Source organism: Thamnophis sirtalis, unplaced genomic scaffold, assembly GCF_051295495.1.
Source record: "Thamnophis sirtalis isolate CommonGarterSnake01/CBP01778 unplaced genomic scaffold, rThaSir2_p1.2 scaffold_5, whole genome shotgun sequence".
Classification (NCBI taxonomy): Eukaryota; Metazoa; Chordata; class Lepidosauria; order Squamata; family Natricidae; genus Thamnophis; species Thamnophis sirtalis.
Window position 1 is genome coordinate 82,202,931 of NW_028261385.1, and position 20,851 is coordinate 82,223,781.

General features: G+C 39.5%; 1 pseudogene; it reads right to left on the reverse strand.

Moving 5' to 3' along the window:
- Positions 1-871: 871 nt before the first annotated feature.
- LOC148045446 (proteasome assembly chaperone 2-like) lies at positions 872-3,979 on the reverse strand (annotated as a pseudogene).
- Between the last annotated feature and the right edge of the window lie 16,872 nt (positions 3,980-20,851).

Here is a 20,851-nt window from a genome sequence, read left to right on the forward strand (position 1 = left end):
CTAACTTGAGAATGTTTAGCCAGTTGAAAACAACTATTAATAGCCAGAAGTGATCTACACTGGAAAGTGTGGAGTTGGCAACATAAAAATAAAGGCTCATTCAAACCAAAGGTCAAAACTAAGAGCTGTTTTAATGTTTTGAATATGAAATCTTGTTTCCAACGGAGTAGAGGGCAAAGATAAGAGCTATGAGCTTCCCCAGATGAAAAGCAGAAACCATTTTGGGAATGAATGTAAAGTCTGTATGTCTATTATACCAGCTCACCATGAAAAGGAGGGGACATTTAGTTTTTACACAAACTATTCACTAATCCTGAGATTGAAAAAACTATATGTAAAAGCTATCCTTAAAATTAATAACTGGAGAAGACAATTCATCTAAAGATACCATTTATTAATGAGCCTAGACAAAAACAAAGGTAAGTTTCAGGCAGAAGCCAGACTCAGTGGGAAAGGGGAGAGAGGTTCATAATATTTTTTAAGATTTCTTTGTTAATTTTAGTTAAAATATCTGTGACTAAGTGATTGCAAGTTTCATAGAAGATTGTACATATCCCTTAAAATTCATTTCAGATTCCAAAACACATTTTGGATTGTATACAAGTGGGCTATAAAGAAAACAATACATGGTATAACAGAATAATAGAGAGCGGAAAAGGATCTTGGAGATCGTCTAGTTCAACCTTATACCATTTCAGACAAATGGCTGTCCAATCTCTTCTAAAAAACCTCCTGAGTTGGAGCATTCATAGTTTCTGGAGCAAGTCATTCTATTGATAAATATAATATAAAATAATAAATAAAATAATAAAGATGGGAGTCCACTACCAAAAAGCAACTTTCAGACATTTTTTCCATTAGGAAGTTTTGCTTAAGAACTGCAACTTTGATGTTTAATTAGTTATAGTGGTTCATTAAAGTAATGAGCAAGAACAAGTGCATCAGGGATGTTGTCTCTTCAGAGTAGAACTTCAATAAAACTACCAACAGATCTTCTTTTTGAACAATTCTCTGCGACCACAGTTTTGTAATACTGTCTCCTGAAATAAAGAACATTTTATCATCATTTACTGCAGGAAATGCAGATACTTGCTCCAAATCACTACCGATCTGTTTCTCCAAAACATCTCCTATTGTTGTTGTTTTTTTCACAACAAGTGAAATAAAGTATTGCAATGAAGTATCATAAAACTGTTGGTCACTGCATTCATGGATAACCATGCCTGCTTGACAAGAGAGCAATTTTGGGAAATCCATGGTTCTTCACCCAGAACAGCAGTATTTGACCAAAAACCAGGCATATTTGTTCTTTATTAATGATGATCTGATTTGCAGAACCAACTTTTTTTTATGTTGCTGCATATCATTGTGCCTTTATATGGATGTACAGGTTAGTTAGATCCTTTTCTGTGGTTGTATATATTGATTATTTCCCAACCATTGATAAAAGGGGATAAATATAAAAGTAACCAATTTTGGGCATATCCAGTGTGGAAATGACTAGATCTAGAGCCAGATTAAATCTATCAACACTGTACAATTGATACAGTTGGCATAAGGAGCATGAAACCTTTGAAATCAGAATTTATCTAATCATCAAATGATCATTCTGGCATGTTTACTTTTTAACCTCTTCTTCCCTGTATCTCTAATACTCCCCTCTCCCCTGTATCTCTAATCATAGAAAGGGGAAAGAACGGACAAAGGAATATGGGATCTCCCCCACCCCCCATTATCTGTTCTTCCTTTTGCTCATTCTACAGAATTAGGGATTAGATATTTCCTAGTATAATATCATTGGAAAGTAGAACTAAATAGTCTCAAGAAATCTGGTTGACAAGAAACTAAAACTGCTTGATTAAATTCATCTGAACTACAGACACAGATGGACACAAGACTTTCTCCAAATCTATGATTCCTTATGTTTTCTCTTAGGGAAGTAATGACAACTATCCCTGTTGCACCTCTTTATACCAATAAGGCTTCAGCTGGAAGGATGACAATAAACCTTTTAGGAAGGCCAACAATGTAGTCAAGAGTCTATCTTGGGTTCTTTTTTAAAAAATCAGACCACACAAACACACACATACATCATGTGCAGAAGGAAGCTTTCTGCTGAATGTTGCATAATTTTTATTTATGTCCTCAGTGGTGGCTCAGTGGCTAAGTAGCTAAGGGCATGGTGGCTAAGATGCTGAGTTTGTCGATCAGAAGGTCGGCAGTTTAGTGGTTCGACTCCCTAGTGCCACATAACAGAGTGAGTTCCCATTACTTGTCTCAGTTTCTGCCAACCTAGCAGTTCGAAAACATTTAAAAATGCAAGTAGAAAAATGGAAACACCTTTGGTGGGAAGATAACAGTGTTCTGTGTGCCTTCAGCCTTTCGTCATACTGGCCACATGACCACAAAAACTTCTTTGGACAGTGCTGACTCTTCAGCTTTGAAACAGAGAAGACCACTGCCCCCTAAAGTCGGGAATGACTACCACATATGTGAGGGGAATCTTAGTTTTAGTTTTAGTTTTAGCTTTACCTTGAGTTAATTAGAAAGTGAAGAACCTAGAAGTGTAAAGCAGATCTCGTAGAGATATTGTTGTGATGATCAAGAGGGGAGCCAAATGGAAACCTTTTATAAGATTGGGATTGCAGCCAAAATCTAGCTCTAGAAATCAGGGACAGACAGACTGTGATTCCCAAAGACCACAATGAAGAATGTTGAACTGTAATCCATGACTTGCAAATCATGATGGCTAGGTACCTCTATTTAGTACACCATCCGTGCACTAACCCAAATGAAAAACAGCAGACTTTCTGGCTTAGCACAATGTGTGAATCGCTGGGGTGATGTTTCACTTTTGATGGCATAAAAAGACCAGAGGTATCAGCATGTAATGGATTACCTGTCTTTCATATGAGAGTGCCAGGGTTTACATCAGATTTCTTGCTCTTAGGAAGCCACCATTAATTAACATTACTCTAAACATGCCTACTCCAAGCACATCTAGATTGTCTTTTCATTATCCCGTATTAAAAACCCACAACTTCAGAACAAATGGCAAGTTCCTGCTACATACAGAGATATTGTCCAGTGACTATATATCAACTGAAAAGACATTTTTCCCCAGTGTCTTCCTGTAAGAAAACGTATCAGTGCTTAATATAATCTCTAAACCACAGGATGGGAGGAGAGAAGCAACAATTCCCCAAAGTAAACTGCTTTACTGACTTTTATTTTGATCAAATAAACTGCGTAACACAACATACACAGGCACTGAAAACAATCCTTTGGAGAAATGTAATCTCTAAATAAGTACCCCAGCTCTGCAGCTTGTTTTATGGAAGCGGGGGGGGGGGGAAGTCGGGCATGCAGCTGCCAAGTTATAAATAAGCGATATAGATAAATGCAGAGATGGAACAGGATGTAGCTATGACATGTTACTCTGTTACAGCACATTGCACATTGTCACAGCCAACCAGCCGGTATAAAAACAACAACAACCCAAGCTCAACATGATATTCTCCAGGTGTCAAGGGTTATAGCCCCCGTCACTAGCCAACATGTGTATTATGGGAGCTGTAATTCAACATCTCAGAAGAACAAGCAACAGGAAGCCAAACTAAACTGAAATAAAAGAAGCTTGAGCCAGTTGTTCAGGCTCCTGATTTAGAAAGATGGTACAGAGAAAGAGGGACAGCAACAGAGATTGTGAGCCTCTTCGCTCACATTGAGAGAAGGTGAAGAGAGAAAAGCATTGAGTTATCCAAGCAACTAGGCTTTTGAGACTAGGGATCAAAAAAGGGACAATAGGTGGATGCATTTGTGGTTTGGATCCAGTGATGGGATCCTGCAGGTTTAACAACTGGTTCAGTGAGCGTGTGCTTTGTGCACATGCGTGCACACAAGCAGTTTTCACAAAACATACCTTCCACGTTGCTTTGGGGGAGTAATGCAGCTGAGGCGCGGCAATCCACTCTTCCATACGAATCAGGTGAGAGGGTAAAGGTAAGTAAAACACAGGGACAGGCTGTTGAATATGTTTGAGGGAAAGCCGCAGGAGCCATGGAATCAGAGAGTAAGAAGTTTATTGCGAGATGACTGCGATTCAAAACGTCCCTGCAACTGTCAGGGTATTTATACTCGAGCCCAAAGCAACTGTCAAATGACCAGCCAATCAGAGAGCTGGTAACAGGGAACATTTGCATATATAACACTCCTTCCCCCCCCCCAGTTATTTGCTTTGTGTGCAAAGAAAGTCCAAGCCTGTCGGTAACTTTGGTTTTTTTTTTTTTTTGAAGGCAGGTTGGTGTCCTCGTGCTTCAGCTTCCCGTCCAGCGCCAAGCCTCGCTTCTCCCAGTTGTTGGTCAGCAGTGGAGTCAGTGTGTAAACCTTGCAGAAGGTGGAGCTGGGAGGCAGGCAGCTTTGTAAGGCAGGTGGCCTTGGGAGGTAGGCAGCTTTGTAAGGCAGGTGGCCTTGGGAGGTAGGCAGCTTTGTAATGCAGGTGGAGCAGCTGAGGCTCCAGGCAGCAGCAGCTGCAGACAGTTTGTATTATGCAGATAGAAAGCCGTGAGGAGACGGATGGCAGCAGCGGCTGCAGACAGGCAGGCAGTTCCAGCCGAGGTTGGCCTTCACGGTCTTTGGCTCGTCCTTGGAGTTGGCGTGGCTCGTCCTTCAAGTTGGCGTAGATGGAAGGCTTCACGGTGGCTACTGCTGCTGCTGAGTTTTGTGTCTGATTTTCGCGGGGCCGCGACTGGCTTATTCTTCGTTGTTGTTTTCCAGGCTCTGCGGGAATCGCATATCCCATCCTCGTCGCCAGTGTTGAATATGTTTGAGGGAAAGACGCAGGAGCCATGGAATCAGAGAGTAAGATGTTTATTGCGAGATGACTGCGATTCAAAACGTCCCTGCAACTGTCAGGGTATTTATACTCGAGCCCAAAGCAACTGTCAAATGACCAGCCAATCAGAGAGCTGGTAACAGGGAACATTTGCATATATAACACTCCTTCCCCCCCCCCCCCAGTTATTTGCTTTGTGTGCAAAGAAAGTCCAAGCCTGTCGGTAACTTTGGTTTTTTTTTTTTTTGAAGGCAGGTTGGTGTCCTCGTGCTTCAGCTTCCCGTCCAGCGCCAAGCCTCGCTTCTCCCAGTTGTTGGTCAGCAGTGGAGTCAGTGTGTAAACCTTGCAGAAGGTGGAGCTGGGAGGCAGGCAGCTTTGTAAGGCAGGTGGCCTTGGGAGGTAGGCAGCTTTGTAAGGCAGGTGGCCTTGGGAGGTAGGCAGCTTTGTAAGGCAGGTGGCCTTGGGAGGTAGGCAGCTTTGTAATGCAGGTGGAGCAGCTGAGGCTCCAGGCAGCAGCAGCTGCAGACAGTTTGTATTATGCAGATAGAAAGCCGTGAGGAGACGGATGGCAGCAGCGGCTGCAGACAGGCAGGCAGTTCCAGCCGAGGTTGGCCTTCACGGTCTTTGGCTCGTCCTTGGAGTTGGCGTGGCTCGTCCTTCAAGTTGGCGTAGATGGAAGGCTTCACGGTGGCTACTGCTGCTGCTGAGTTTTGTGTCTGATTTTCGCGGGGCCGCGACTGGCTTATTCTTCGTTGTTGTTTTCCAGGCTCTGCGGGAATCGCATATCCCATCCTCGTCGCCAGTGTTGAATATGTTTGAGGGAAAGACGCAGGAGCCATGGAATCAGAGAGTAAGATGTTTATTGCGAGATGACTGCGATTCAAAACGTCCCTGCAACTGTCAGGGTATTTATACTCGAGCCCAAAGCAACTGTCAAATGACCAGCCAATCAGAGAGCTGGTAACAGGGAACATTTGCATATATAACACAGGCCACCCCACCTGATGATTGGAGCGAACCAGTTCGCTCAAGGCTGATCGTCGGAGCTACTGGTTCTCCCAAACTGGTCTGAACTGGCTGAATCCCACCCCTGGTTGGATCCATCACCCATCTTTTAATCAGAGGACTTGTGGTCAACCTATTCTGCAGAGATCATGAAGAACGAGAAGCAAAGGATGGAAACTAATGAAGGGGAGAACCAACCTAGAACTAAGGAGAAATTTCCTAACAATGAGAACAATTAATCAGTGGAAGTCATTGCCACCAGAAGTTGCAGTGGGTGCAACAATGAAGGCTTTAAAAAAGAGATTGGACAACCATTTGTCTGAAATTGTTTCCTGCCTGAACAAGACATTGGACTAGAAGAAGTGCTATTTTGATTTAATTGGGAAATGCTATCTCTTGCTTTCCTGTTGCTGTATACTGAGCTACCTTAAATATATATTTGATGCTAATTTGTTTTTGAAAGGGTGGGTTGGATTTAGATTCCAAAGGGCACTTTAGGACTAAAGAGAGTGTAAGGTGCAGTGGTGGGTTTCAATTTTTTTTAGAACCTCTTCTGTAGGTGTGGCCTGCTTTGTGGGAGTGGCTTGCTGGACATGTAACCGAGTGGGAGTGAGATTGGCAGTCATGTGACTGGTGGGTGTGGCCAACTTGTAAAATGTAGTGAAATTCACTTAACAACACTCTTGTTTAGCAACCAAAATGTTGGCTCAGAAACTCTGGCATTTGAAGCACACAAGTCTTAAAGCTGTCAAGTTACAAGACCCTTGCACCCCTAACCCTTTAGAAATAAAACCCCAGGAGTGTTCAAACTGGACAGCTTTAAGACTGTGGACTTCAACTCCCAGAATTCCTCCTCTCACTCTTCATCTTGATGATTGTGGATGGACGGGGGGAGGGAACTGGAACTGGTTCTAAATGGCACTGTAGATTTGTGGAACCTCTTCTATAGAAGAGGTTTAGAACTGGCAAGAACCCACCCCTGGCAAGGTGTATTCAACCATCAGGTAACCTGGTAATTTGCAGTGAAGGAGATATCTTGGAGACCAATGGAGATAGAAGACCAAGTGGATTCTTCTCAGAGGCCCTGTTGTTTCTGCTCCTTTTATGCTTATTCTAATACCACTTGTGCAATCTTTATGGATTTTCACATATGTGTAAAAGTGTGTGAGAGAGTTGTGACTTGGAAGACATGGCAACAAAGCCAGCCAATGAAGAGACATTGCAACTGGGTCAGCCAATGAGGGCTGTTTGGAAACTGAAACAGTATTTGCTGGAGACAGCAAGGAGCCTGGGTGTGGCTTAACTCAACTTTTCTTTACAAAAGTTGCATGCTGATCTGCTGCTCTGAACTGAAACTGAAACTGTTCTCTCCTTCTGCCTGTGTTTCCTTGTATTTACTACTATGTTGGAAAAACCTGTTTTGGTATTGTATATTTACTTCATGGGTTTTATTAAATATGAAGCCAAGTTAATGAATCCTGCTGAATCAGTTACCTGTGTGTGCTTTCTGGATGTGATTGCTGCAGCAAACTCTGCAAAAAGCACTATATACGAAGAAAATAATGTGGATTTGAAAGAAGCTGTTTAAAAGGAATAATGTTCCCATTTGCAGGGTGCTGTCGGCGGTTTTGTTCCTCTCCAGCAAAACCTTTAACAATCGTATAACTGAGAGGGGAGAAAATATTACTTGGAAGAACCAAACGAAATGAAGTCTGCTTAATCCACGACACTGTTGGAAAAAGCCATAGGATGCCATGAAAAATGCCTGTAGACTTGAATAGCTTTAGGAAGTCCCTGGCAAGCTATGTACAAACAGTTGTTACACATTCAGATAAGTGGCTCAAAACTCCCCAGTTTTATGTAAGGCATCCATGTCTAAACAACTTTGTATAACTTACTATTGTGCTTCTAGACCTTGTCTCCCTTCTCTCTTTCTCTCTCTCCCTCCCTCCCTCCCTCCCTCCCTCCCTCTCTCTCTCTCTCTCTCTCCTTTAAAAATAAAATCAGCATGTGAGCAAAATTGTTTTTAAGCGTAGGAAGTTTGATTGCATGTAAAACATTTTTTTTTACAAAAAAGCCATCTCCACATCAAGCACCAGAGTGACTGAGAGACGAGGATGTTTATGCAAATTAACGGTGGGATCTGACAGATTCAAGAATGGATGCCGGCAACTTTAAGCTCTTTGGAGAAAATAAGAACAATAAATAATAATTAAATGAAACAATCGCTAAGGGGGCCATCAAAAAAAAAGAAAGAAAGGGCTTTGCAGCCTCCCCACCACCCCTTCAATCTGAGCACCGCTGCGGACTGCTCTTCACTGACAACTTGTCATCTTTCGGAATGTAAGAAATATTCTTTCACAAAAGATGTTTAAATGGGAATACGGGTGTTTTGAATACTTCTGAACACACTGCTGCGGTTATGCAATTAAATGGAAGATTCTCCCCAATTCCCCTTCCCTGCCCTGAACAATGCATCATTGTCCCATTGGGTTGCAACAAGATGTAATTTATCATCTCAATTAAATTATTTTGTCCATTACATCCAGAGCTCTTTAATTGCTTGGGACTGATGAACCCACCAAGAGAAAATGGAAAATTTCCAGCATGAAATATCCTAGGATTTTTCTACCATGTTTTTTTCAAGAGCATTAGCCTGAATAATACATCATAGCTTTCAACATGGTGTCAGTGGAAGAAAACCCCTGATAGGCCACACTTACCACCCTTTATGTCCAATAAAGTTCCATTTATTACATTTTCAATTAGAGCCAGGTAAACTAAACAGCCGTTCTATTTTCACTGTCTTTAAATCATGTAAACGGTACTCAGACTCGCCTAGAGTGATTCTGCTCAACGCTTAATGAAATGGCTTGCAGTTGCTAATGAGACACTTTTTCATCCGAGCTCTTTAAAAATGCAAACAGGATATACTATCCCTAGTATTTTTTTTCAGAGTATCAAACTGACCCTTTTCATTCTGTATTTTTGACACCCTAAAAATTACTTAAAAGAGTCAAGAAAAACGTGGAGACTTTGAACTTGTTGGAGCCTAGATAAGGAATCTCCAGCCTATATGATATTGCTAAAATACAATTCCTAGCCTCCCTCACAATGGTGAAATTCAATATTTTTTTACTACCGCTGCTGTGGGCGGGGCTTGGTGGGCCTGGCAGAGGAAGGATACTACAAAATCTCCATTCCTACCCCACTGTGGGGCCAGCCAGAGGTGGCATTTGCCGGTTCTCCAAACTACTCAAAATTTCTGCTACCAGTTCTCCAGAACCCGTCAGAACCTGCTGAATTTCACCCCTGCTCCCTCACCATTCCCCATGATGGAGATTAAGTTTCAAAGCAAGTGCAGCCATTATTGTTAATGATTTTTTTAAAGCATCTGTAAAAAAAGTGCAGCCTTTTCTCAAGATGTTGGACAGAAAACAGGCATAAAAGACCTTCCAAGGCACAGGTGTTTACAACCAGTAGAATTATTGTGGAATAACCAATAAAGCCATTACAAAAAGAGATACAAATATATCTCGAATGTAACCAAGGTTTGATTTATTTATTTTGTCTTTGCAGTGAAACTGTCTTGAAATCTCTCTTTTTTTCAGGCAGAGGAGATGGTTGATCAGAACAATCTTCCACACCCAGATGGAAATTAAAGAGAATACCAAAGATTGTGGCTTGGTGACATAATAGCATCTTGTTCATTTAAATTAAAAGCTCTTGTTCAAAGCAGCCGAAACAGGGAGACAGGTGGGCACAAGCTGTTTTCCAATCCCGCTCTAAAACTTCATCAGTCGATAATTTCTTCTTTAAAACTGTTATTCTTCCAACATATCCCCAGTCTGTAGTATTAACATTCTGGTTGGAGAATACTGGGAGTTGAAATCCACCCATCTTAAATTTGCTAAGGTTGGAAAACACTGTTTCGCTCTATCTGCTTTCCTTCTGCTCCCAGTTGCTCCAAATTTCCTAAATATTTGTTCAGGTTGAGACAACTTCTGAAGGAAATTCAAAGGATCCGATAAAAGTAATCAATTCCCCTGTAAAATGTGAGCCACAAGATTTTTTTATTCCGTCACCCACCCCACCTTACCCCAGGGTGCCATACAGTTCTCTCACAAAAATATCTGATTATGAGAAATAGCCCTAGTTCCTCTAAAAGAAGGCTTTAATGGCAATCAGAGTGCAAAATTGTACAAGTCTGGATCACATTTTCCAAACTCTCTCAAACTGAAACTTCAATTAAGCACGATAAAACAGAATAAGCCAAAAGCTAAAGTGTTAATGACATGTTTACAGTCATTTCCATTGAATAATGTTGGCTTGATCTGTTTGCTAAATAGGGTTGCTTTACTCTGGACTAGTAGGGGTAGTCTTTTGGCTGTGCGAGGCAATTGTATTCTAATTTAGCAGCAAAATGGAATGCATAGCTAAAATACCTATTATACCTAGCTCTCTAGCTTCCATAGAATTGCTTATTGCAAAGAGAAGGAGGCCTGTCAGAGCTTGTTAAACTGCTGGAATTAGCACGTTTAAACTTCATTACAGTGTTTGCAATATGATTCAGTCTACAAGAGAGCATTAAGAGAAATAGCTTTTAATGAACATCTTAAATATATTTCTGCATGGGGAACACAGTCTACTCACCTACTTTGCTTGTGGAAAATCGTAAACTGTAATACTACGTAAAAAAGTAAAAGAGCAAAAAAAATATTGCTATGTATGCAAAAATAGTGCTTTTTCATTATTCTAAGAATAACCCCTTCTTTAGCAGTGCAAATACTGTTTATTTTTCAGGAACAGGGATATGGACAGACAAATACACTAGTGTGCTGGTTTCACTTAGTTTTTCATTTTTTCCAACCTTCCCTTTGTGTTTTGGTTCTGAAAAATCCCAGCGTAACAAAAATAGTTTTGCATTTTGTGTTTCTTCTAGTCTATACAGTTTTGCCTTTGCTGTCCAATAATCATCAGCTTTTGTCATATCCTTTCATTCTTGCAATATTTTGGGAGGATTTTGAAGTATCACCAGAAAAAGAAGAGCACAACTTAATTCAACAGTAGACTAGGTTCTATTGAAATCCTTGAACATTTTAGAATTGACAGCTGCCCTTCAAAACATAGGTAGAGTGAATCTGTTTTAGTCGGTACGCTTGTTTCTCCTATAGCTATCCATTTCCTTCTTCTGTTACTTTCAAAATTTTAATTTTGTAAAATTTTATTTTTCCTATCATTATTTTTTTTTACTCTTCAGAATTTTAACTTCAGGCATTCAGGTTGTGTCCAACATTGACTGAAAAGAAACACAATTGCAAGTTACTCCAAACTATTGGAGAATGCATGTATATAAATGTCTACTTATGCAATTTATGGATCTCCAAAGAGCTTAGCATGTCCCACATGTGCCGGTAGAGGAGGCCAAGGGGAGCCAAGGGAGGAGAGGAGCCAAGGAATTTCAGCAACTAGGATCAAGGAGAAGATCTCAGTCTCTGTTGTGGCCCATCATCTGGAATTTCCTAACATCTGAGTGAGATCCTCCTTCACCTTCTAGCCTTCTATAAGAGCCTTAAAACTTAGGTCTGCTGTTTGTTTGGGACCCTGATGGGAGCATGCTATATTGGACGTGGTTTGCAGAGAGACAAATGTCTACCCCTTGTACAGAGGTGGGTTTCGACCAGCTGAACCAGCAGTGACCCAGGCCTGCCATGCCCCTAAACCGGTTCTCCTAGTGGGGCCGCCATCTTGTTTTTTTTGTTTTGCGCATGCGCAGAACAATTTTCATTGCAAAAATTTATTTATTTTCCCCATTTTTAAGGTTTTGCACAAGGACAGACCTTTTTATTTGCAAATGCAAATAAAATCCACCCCTGCCCCTGTACCATCCACGTTCCTGGTTTAACTTTTTATTTATTTTATAAATAAATAAACATTTGTTTTACTGTTACTTTTAATGTCCCTAATGCTTTTATATCTATGTTTTTATGATATTGTAAACCTAGCAAGTGCCTTGAAATAGTGAGATTTAATTTACAAATTAAATAAATATAGCCATCAATATTAATCCATCTGTCAAGTGTGGGAAATCAGGATATCCAGGCAGTTCAAATGAATATAAAGGTTTATTGCAATTTTAAGCTCTCTACAAAAATCTGAACTATTAACTGCCAAAGCAAATCAGGGGTAGATAATAGTCCATGGAATGCAAAGTTGGCTGGGCTTAGATCTCTTGTGGGCACGAAGAGACTTGAGACTAATGATGTATATGACCTGTTGAATAGCCTCGTAAGTACTCGCACTTACGAATGACAGCTCGGCAGCAGCCAGGCGCGTCTTAACCAATCAGACGCGCCTGCTGGTTGCCAGGCTGTCATGCGCGAGGCGATTGGTTAAACGGTTTGACAGCCGAGTATAAAAGGCTGCACAACTCCGGAGGCTATCCGATCTACCACACACAACTCCAGAGTCTATCCGGTCTACTGTTAGTTACTGTTGCAAACGTTCTTGTTACAATAAACGGTTACTGTTACCTCAGACGCCTCTGATTCTTCATACAGCCAATCTAACATGACCCCTCCTCCAGGCTCAGTCTGGTAATCTCCCACACTATCATAAATCAGAGTAGGATAATGTGCCATCAGAATATATCAAGAACTTACCTTTTATATGCATTTAATTTTTTTTATTAAAAAAATGATTTTTAAAGAAAGAACTTGAAACAGGTGGAGAGTCAATATTCCAAGTTTTACAAATCAAGATGCAAATCAGAACATGCATAAGATACTGTTAAACCATGAAATGTTTTTATATATTTTCCTAACTTTACCCACCACATACACACAAACACACACACACACACACACAGAGAGAGAGAGAGAGAGAGAGAGAGAGAGAGAGAGAGAGAGAGAGAGAGAGAGAGAGAGAGAGAGAGAGAGAGAGAGAGAGAAGTAGAAATTGCTTCAAACCATGAGGGTTGAATGAAAAGTAATGCTTTCTGTGTCACCAAGACATGATAGTACTGAAACACTCTGATTTTCTTTCACTTCATTTGGCAGGAATTAGCTTTGAAGGAAGGTTTGATAGGTGTTATTCGTGAAATGGTAGCTTGCAGTACTCATCGGTGCATCTTAAGCAACACAGTGTAATTGGATTTTTAAATTCAATTTTATTACTTTTTAAATAGTAACATAAAAAGAAAAAAGGAAAAGGAATAAAAGACAAAATACCTATATTATCCAAAAAGGAAAAAAAATGCATAACAAGTGCTTAAAAAAAGCGAAAGACAGCAGAAAAAATACAGAATATATTGTTAGCACAATAAACAATTGCAATTCAATATATCTTATACAAACATTATTCAAATGTATCTTCTTATTTTTAATACATTTATATGACTATTACTATTATTTAGTTTCTGCAAAGATTTATTACCAGTAAATCAATCTGATACCCAGATGGTAAGAGAGGAGTGAAATAGCAATAGCACATAGACCACTTCATAGTGCTTTACAGTGCTCTCTAAGCAGTTTACAGAATCAGCCTATTGCCCCCAACAATATGGGTCCTCATTTTACAGCTCTTGAAAGGATGGAAGGTTAAGTCAACCTTGAGCCAATCAGGATCAAACTGCTGGCAGTGGGCAGAGTCAGCCTGCAATACTGCATTCTAACCACTGCGCTACTACAGCTCAAATAAAAAAAATAGAAGTTCATATATTGGTTAGATAATAGTCTCTTAACTTTTGTAGCTATGGTGTCAATGGATCTTAACCTATGACTTGTGCAACAAAAATAATATTTATAACTTATTGAATTCTATTACATTTGTATAGGAAAGGATTGCCTAGGACAATATTTTGCTGGAAAAGTTGTAATGATGATGCTTCTTTAAAATATGCTTTTAAAATGTCCTGTGGTTGTGTGACAAAAGCTGAAATTTTCAGAGAATAATATTCTCTTGAATTTATATATCTAATATCTGAAATTTGACAACTAGACAATGAAGTGGATTCACTGTGTCCTTATTATAGCTTTAAAAACCTTGCAATGTTGAAAAGATAAATGTATAGCTCCATTTACTCAATGGACTGAAGACATGAGTACACTTATCTGTTACCTATGAACAGATTGTCTATAGATAAAGACTTTGGTGGATTTGGTGGATAAGGAAACATGGGATTCATTTATACAAAACATTGTAGGTTAAAAAAAGCATGATACAGTCGCATAACTGTGTTAGAAATCAATATACTGTAATTGAATTTTTGACTGCTGAAGAAGTTATCATTGGAACCCAGAAACAAAATGTCGGTCTATAGAATATCATCAAAAAATTTCACCTTCAATCAATCCATTTCCAGGCTCTGGCAGGAAAACTACAATTTTTAGAGATGTAGCTGATGTTTTTCCAGTGGTGGGTTTCTATTTTTTTTACTACTGGTTTGCTCATGTGTTTGCGCATGTGTGACTCTTCTGTGCATGTGCAAAGCATCTAGGCTGGGGGGGGGGGGGAGCTGCCGCCGATCCGGGCCAAACCAGGAGCAACCCATGTCTGTGTTATTCACATAGATTTCTTGCAATTGGCACCACTAAGTGACACATTGCAACCCTTTGAAACAATGATGAAGCAGTTTGGAAGCAGAAGAAGTAAAGTTCACCACTGCATGACAACATTAGGCTTCATAAAGCACCCAAGAAGAATTTTATAGTTGGATGTGTGATCTGGACCATGTGATCCAGATTTGAGTACATACACTTTCTTCCTTTTCCCAAAAATGAAGGAAAATATGTGTGACCATCTTAAAGGAAATGAAACCTGGCTATTCTTTGGAAGGACAGATACCGAAACTCAAGTATTTTGGCCACTTAATGAGAAGAGAGGACTCATCGGAAAAAGCTCTGGTATTGGGAAACATAGAAAGTAAAAAGAGAAGGGGTTGGCAGATGCTGAAAAGGATTATCAGGTCTTGGTTGAAAAGACATAGTGTGGAGTTCTGTTATTATTGGTAGAAGTGCATAATACACTGTGGTTATTATATGGAAAATAAAATAGAATCAATAGAAAATAGCTCCTTTCAAGAATTATTTTTCTGCTTCATTTGTTGAAATATTCATATTTAAATTAAAGTGATTGAGGCAGAGGCATTTGTTTCATTTATTCTCTTTTTCCTATCTCTATCTCTAGAACTATAACTATGTGTCTGTCTGTCTGTCTGTCTGTCTGTCTGTCTGTCTGTCTGTCTGTCTGTCTGTCTGTCTGCCTGCCTGCCTGCCTGCCTGCCTGCCTGCCTGCCTGCCTGCCTGCCTGCCTGCCTGCCTGCCTGCCTGCCTGCCTGCCTGCCTGCCTGCCTGCCTGCCTGCCTGCCTGCCTGCCTGCCTGCCTGCCTGCCTGCCTGCCTGCCTGCCTGCCTGCCTGCCTGCCTGCCTGCCTGCCTATCTATCTATCTATCTATCTACCTACCTACCTACCTACCTACCTACCTACCTACCTACCTACCTACCTACCTAACCTAACCTAACCTAACCTAACCTAACCTAACCTAACCTAACCTAACCTAACCTAACCTAATCTATCTATATAATTTATCATTTGTTGCTCTTATGCATCAGCTTGTATACTTTTTCTAGAAGCATCTATTTGGAGCCCATGCAGCGGTGAGATGCAGCCAGTTTGCACCGACTGGCAACTACGCGGAGGAGAGCCTTTTCAGTAGTAGCTCCGACCCTTTGGAACGATCTCCCCGTGGAGATTCGTACCCTCACCACCCTCCAGACTTTCCGCACAGCCCTCAAGATCTGGCTATCCCGCCAGGCCTGGGGTTAAAGATTATAATCCGTCCCCTCCCGAATGATGAATGAATGTTGCTTCTATTTTTAATTACGTACTGTCTTTATATGTCATTGTGTGTACTCCCTTCCCTATACGTTGTAAGCCGCCCTGAGTCCCCTCAGGGAAAAGGGCGGCCTATAAATAAATTTATCTACATTTTATCTATCATCATCAAAGATTCTTTTATTACATTTTCCTTTTCCTTTATACAATCACTTAAATACTGTGCAGTTAAAAAAAAAAGAAACAATAAACAACTCATAACACTTCTATCCTACATACACCCTTCCTTCTACCCCTCCAACTTTCATTTCCCCCTTCCAACAATCCCCTCTTCTACTTCCCTTCCCCCTCAGCCATTCCTTTCTCCCCTTCCCACCATCTCACCCTCCTTACATTCCCTTCTCACTCCCTCTTAATTCCCCCCTCTTCTTTCCCTCTACACCTCGCTTCGGTGTATTTCTAGTATTCATTGGTCTATTTGTTTTGTACTAAAACAAAAGGAAAATAAAAGGAAAAGAACGAAGAAAAGAAAAAAAAGGGAAAAAAAGCAACAGTATCCAAGTGCATTCATTGTTCTGAAAATTGAGTCTATATTTCCACCCTCCCCCCCCATCCACCCCCTGAACCCCCCTACCTGACCCCCTTCCGACTTCCCAGGTCCCATTCCCGGCATCGTTCTTTATCAAGCAAAGTCTGGAGTATATTGAAACCAAATAGATTAGAAGTTACAAAATAAAAAAAAATAAAGAACAAAAAAGAAAAGAATAATAAAAAGAAAAAAAAGGGGGGAAACCCCCCCCCAAGAAAGAGAAGTCAATATACTCTCTAACATTAACCTCAGCTTCTCATTATTTTTAAAATCTTAAACAATATCTTTACCTGCTTCCGCATATAAATTCTATACCTCCCATCCTGCCTTTACCCGTGTCCGCATATATATTTTATCCTCATCCATTGCTCCTCTCATATTTACTCCACCCTCGTGTAGACTCTCCAGATAATCTTTCTTAACCTTGTATTCAAATAACAATTTATACAAAAATCAGCTTACATTCTGGATCAAGGTAATCTAATTGAACTTTCACTACCCTTCCATCTACCCCACGCCACCCGACTCCATTCATCCCAAACCACAATCCAAAAAAACTACGATCTCCGCTCTCCTCGCCCCAAAGAATAGATCATGCGCAGTTTAAATTAAGATTCAAACAAGTCTTATATAAATCCCATACAATATATGTCCAAATTCAGCACCGCTTCTTTCAGTCTCAATATCTCTTCATCGATATACAGCTTTGTCATTTTATACCAGACAGGAGTCCTGAAATTTTATTCAAATTAAAAATTTAAGAAGTATTTTAAAGGCATAGCTGGATCTTTATTCTTTACTCTTCTGCCCTTCCGGAAGGGGAAAGCAACACCCTCCACCTTGTAGCCACATGTCCCGCTACTTATCTTCTCCTTCTCCTTGTCTTTCTCCAAGTCCGGGTGAGTCAGGAAGTCCCGCCTTCAGAGTTTTGTTGTAAAAATCTCGGGCTTCGCAAACAGAATTGAGACGATATTTTTGGTTCTCAAATGTGACTGTGATACCAGATGGCACTTCCCATTTATATTGTATCTGAGAATCTCTGAGTTTTTCAGTTAAGAAAGTGTAGTCTCTCCTTGCTCTTAATATTTGAGATGGTATTTCTTTAAAAACAATCAAGTCCTGTCCATCGATTCGCAGCCTGTTATTGTAGAACTTCTGTATTATCGCATTTCTGGATTCTCTTGTGGTGAAATATATAATTATGTCCCTCGGAAGCTGTCGTTGTTTTGCTACACACGAGTTCTGGCGATAAATTTTTTGAATCTGCCAATCAAAGTTAAATCCCGGACTTCCCACCGAATGTCTGAAAGCCTCAAAAAAGGTCTGTTTCAAGTTCTCCTGTTCCTTTTCACGCAATCCTCTGACTCTTATTGCAAATGCAGTCTTATTGTAATTTATCATAACGAGTTGTTTTTGAGCATTTTCAACTTCCTGTTGTAACGTTTGAATTTTAGATGTCAAATTAGAATTAGTTTTTTCCAAAAGTTCCAATTTGTCCTCCATTTCAGAAACATAATCTGTCATAACAGTCATAACTCTGATCATATCTTCCCTTGTTTGAGCAATCTTAGCGTCCAGTTTATCATATAAGTCCGATAAAAGTTGTTTAATTTCCTGTCTGAACTCTTTAAGGGTTTCAAAAAGAAATTCTTGCGTTAAGAGATCTCCAGTAGAGGGCGTGGGAGGCAAGGGCAGCGATTTTGTAACAATTTCTTGAGATGTATTATTAAGGAAACGCTTAGACTGCTTCGATTTGGGAGCCTTTATAAAAAACGCACAAACAAACAAAGTCTCTGCTCCCCTCGGTTTTAAATGGGATACTATTTATAGACTTTTAACAGTTAATAAGGAGAAGTCTTCAGGAGAATAGAGCTGATTGAGTGTGTCATATATCAAACGCAGAAGCTATAAAATCGGCATCTTGTAACGCAGCTGGATAAGAAAGCCTTTTACAAAATTGAAGCTGGTATTTTGAATAGTAATAAGAAAAAAATTTACAACTTCAAGTTAATATTTGGTTTTAAAGCCATTTCAAAATTTATCTGCCTGCAGTTAATAAAACTCTATTGCCTGAATATGCAGCTTTAAGTAAAGAGGCTTTTATTTTGAAGTTTAAGGCTTGGCAGAACTTTCAGTGAGTAAACATTGTAACAAGACCGTTCAGCAGATTCATCACCATTTAACTTCCAGATAAGCAAAGTTAATGAAGGAGTAGAAATGAAACTAATTAAAAAGCTTCTGCTGGCCTATTGTGAAACCAAAACATATGATAAGCAATCTCTTTTGTTTTGAATTCTTGTGAATTCTTGTGAGGATTAACAAAAAGTGTTCATTATTACCGGAGAAACCAGCCTGCTCGGCGCCATTTTAAAAGCCTCTAAGTAAATAATTTTTCGGAGGAGAAAAAGAAAAGAAGCTAAAATGTTGATAAACAATTATTGTCCATGGAAATGGATTCAGATCGTGATAAGATTAAATCAAACAAAACTTGGAACTGAGTGGGGGAGACCTACTTTGTCCTGCACAAGGCAGTTTGAAATTCCCAGCACGGACAGCCGTTCTGCCTTGGGCTAGCCCCCCTTTCCCTGCAAGCACAAAAGCTGCAAAAATCGAAGAGCATTTGCCAGCAAAACAATTTCTTCTTTCCTTCTTGCCTGAAGGATAAGAAAACCTGATAAGACGTCAGATGGAAGATCCTCTAAACAGGTACGTAGCCAGGAATTCGGAGGCAGCTGATTTTTTTGCTGCCACCACCAGCATGCTCCTCCCAGGAAGCCTACATCTTATCTATCTACACTTCAGGAGAACCAGTTGTTAACTTTCTGAGGAGTTTGGTGAACTGGTTGTTGAAAGAAATCATTAGGACAGAGAACCGGTTGTTAAATTATTTGAATCCCACCACTGAGCCCATGGTGCTGAACTCAATCTCCAAGCTATCCAGCGAGATTATTATAACTTCTAAGAGATCCATTGGTGTTTTAAAAATTTCATAAAATTTCATTATAAGTAAAACTATAGTAGGGGGTGGGTTTAAGATTTTTTGTCTGTAACTTAAACCCCACATTAACTAACTGAACAGTGACTTCTGGATTATTAAAAACAGATTTTACAAAATGACATTACCAATGCTTTTAATGGGAAAATGTATCTTTCCATTTTTTTAATTTGACTGAACTCAAAGTAACAAACTCTAAACAAAGGGCTCAACGAATAAGTACAAAATAAATTTGATTGATCAAAGGACAGATCTCTACAAGCTGTATAAATAGAAGTCACTTCAAATGCCACCTCTGCAGAATCTTTAAGAACTCTCATTAAGCTTTATGCACTACGGAGACAGAATTGACAAACTGCCAAATCTTTTCAAGAGTTGACTTGAGCTATTCCTCTCCCTACCTCCCTTTTCCATTTCATCTCGTGGCAAATGGTAGTTACACTCAAGTCAAAAGTTATTTGATAGATCTGACTCTGAATATTTTTGCTCTGATATCAAAGGCTGAATTATGCAGTTTCCAAAGACAGGGGTTTCAAACAAGAAATTATCAATATGCTGAAGTTGTAGATATTCAAATACTAGAAAGGAACATGAGATTAAGACTCCTGGTTATACTGCATATGACTCGATTGCTTCTTCAAGTATAATACATAATTTAGCCAATACATTGCTACATATTTCTAAATAATTTCTTATATTCAAGTTGTCCGTGTAGTCAATCACTGTTGGGAGAAATGAATTTCATTTTGATTTAAATGAGAAATAAGCAGGACGTTAACACAGACTGTGGTTAATACAGAAACTCGTGTCTCACTCACATCCTGAATGAACCAGCTCTACAGATGACCCAATATTATTTCATAGAGGCATTAATTAATGTATGGGAAAAGAATTAAAACTAATTGCTCTGTTAATTTACATGCAAGGCTAGATTCTAACCCATGAAATTTTCATAGCTGTGCAAATTTGAGAAAAGCCATATCCAAATTTTGAAGCAATAAGGCAGTGTAACATTCAGACACAAACTTGGAACTCTCGGCAATATATTTGTTTTCAGTTTTATATTTCTAGCTAGTCAAAAAAAAATTGTCAGTGGATCCATTTATATTAAAACTCACTTTCCCAAAGGTTTGTCATGGTTAAATGGCATCTTGCATGGAAGCATCTCTACAAGGAATTTAAGTAGCTTCAGCTAGGCTATCTTTTAGAGTTTTATCCATGATAAATCTTATTCATTGACATTTGGTAAAGTTTATTTGTATCCAGAGATGCTGGAGATTTCTTGAAAAATAGATTGATGTTGATAATTCCTGAGCCAGTACATAATTCAGTGCTCAACAGAGAACTGCAAAAATGTACTGGAGCTGCAAAAACCTTGTGAGCAATGAATACTTTGAATTTTCAGCTGGATGGAATGAAAACTCCAAAGAACTGTTTTGCTTTATAGACCCACTTTGATATTTTTTTATTTTTATTTTGGCAACACATGAATTTATGGACAGGAATAGCAAAATGCTTAGTCTGCAGCTCATTTCCCTTGGAAGAATACAGAATTGTAATATTTCTTATTTGTTCCTTTTTTAAAAAAAATATT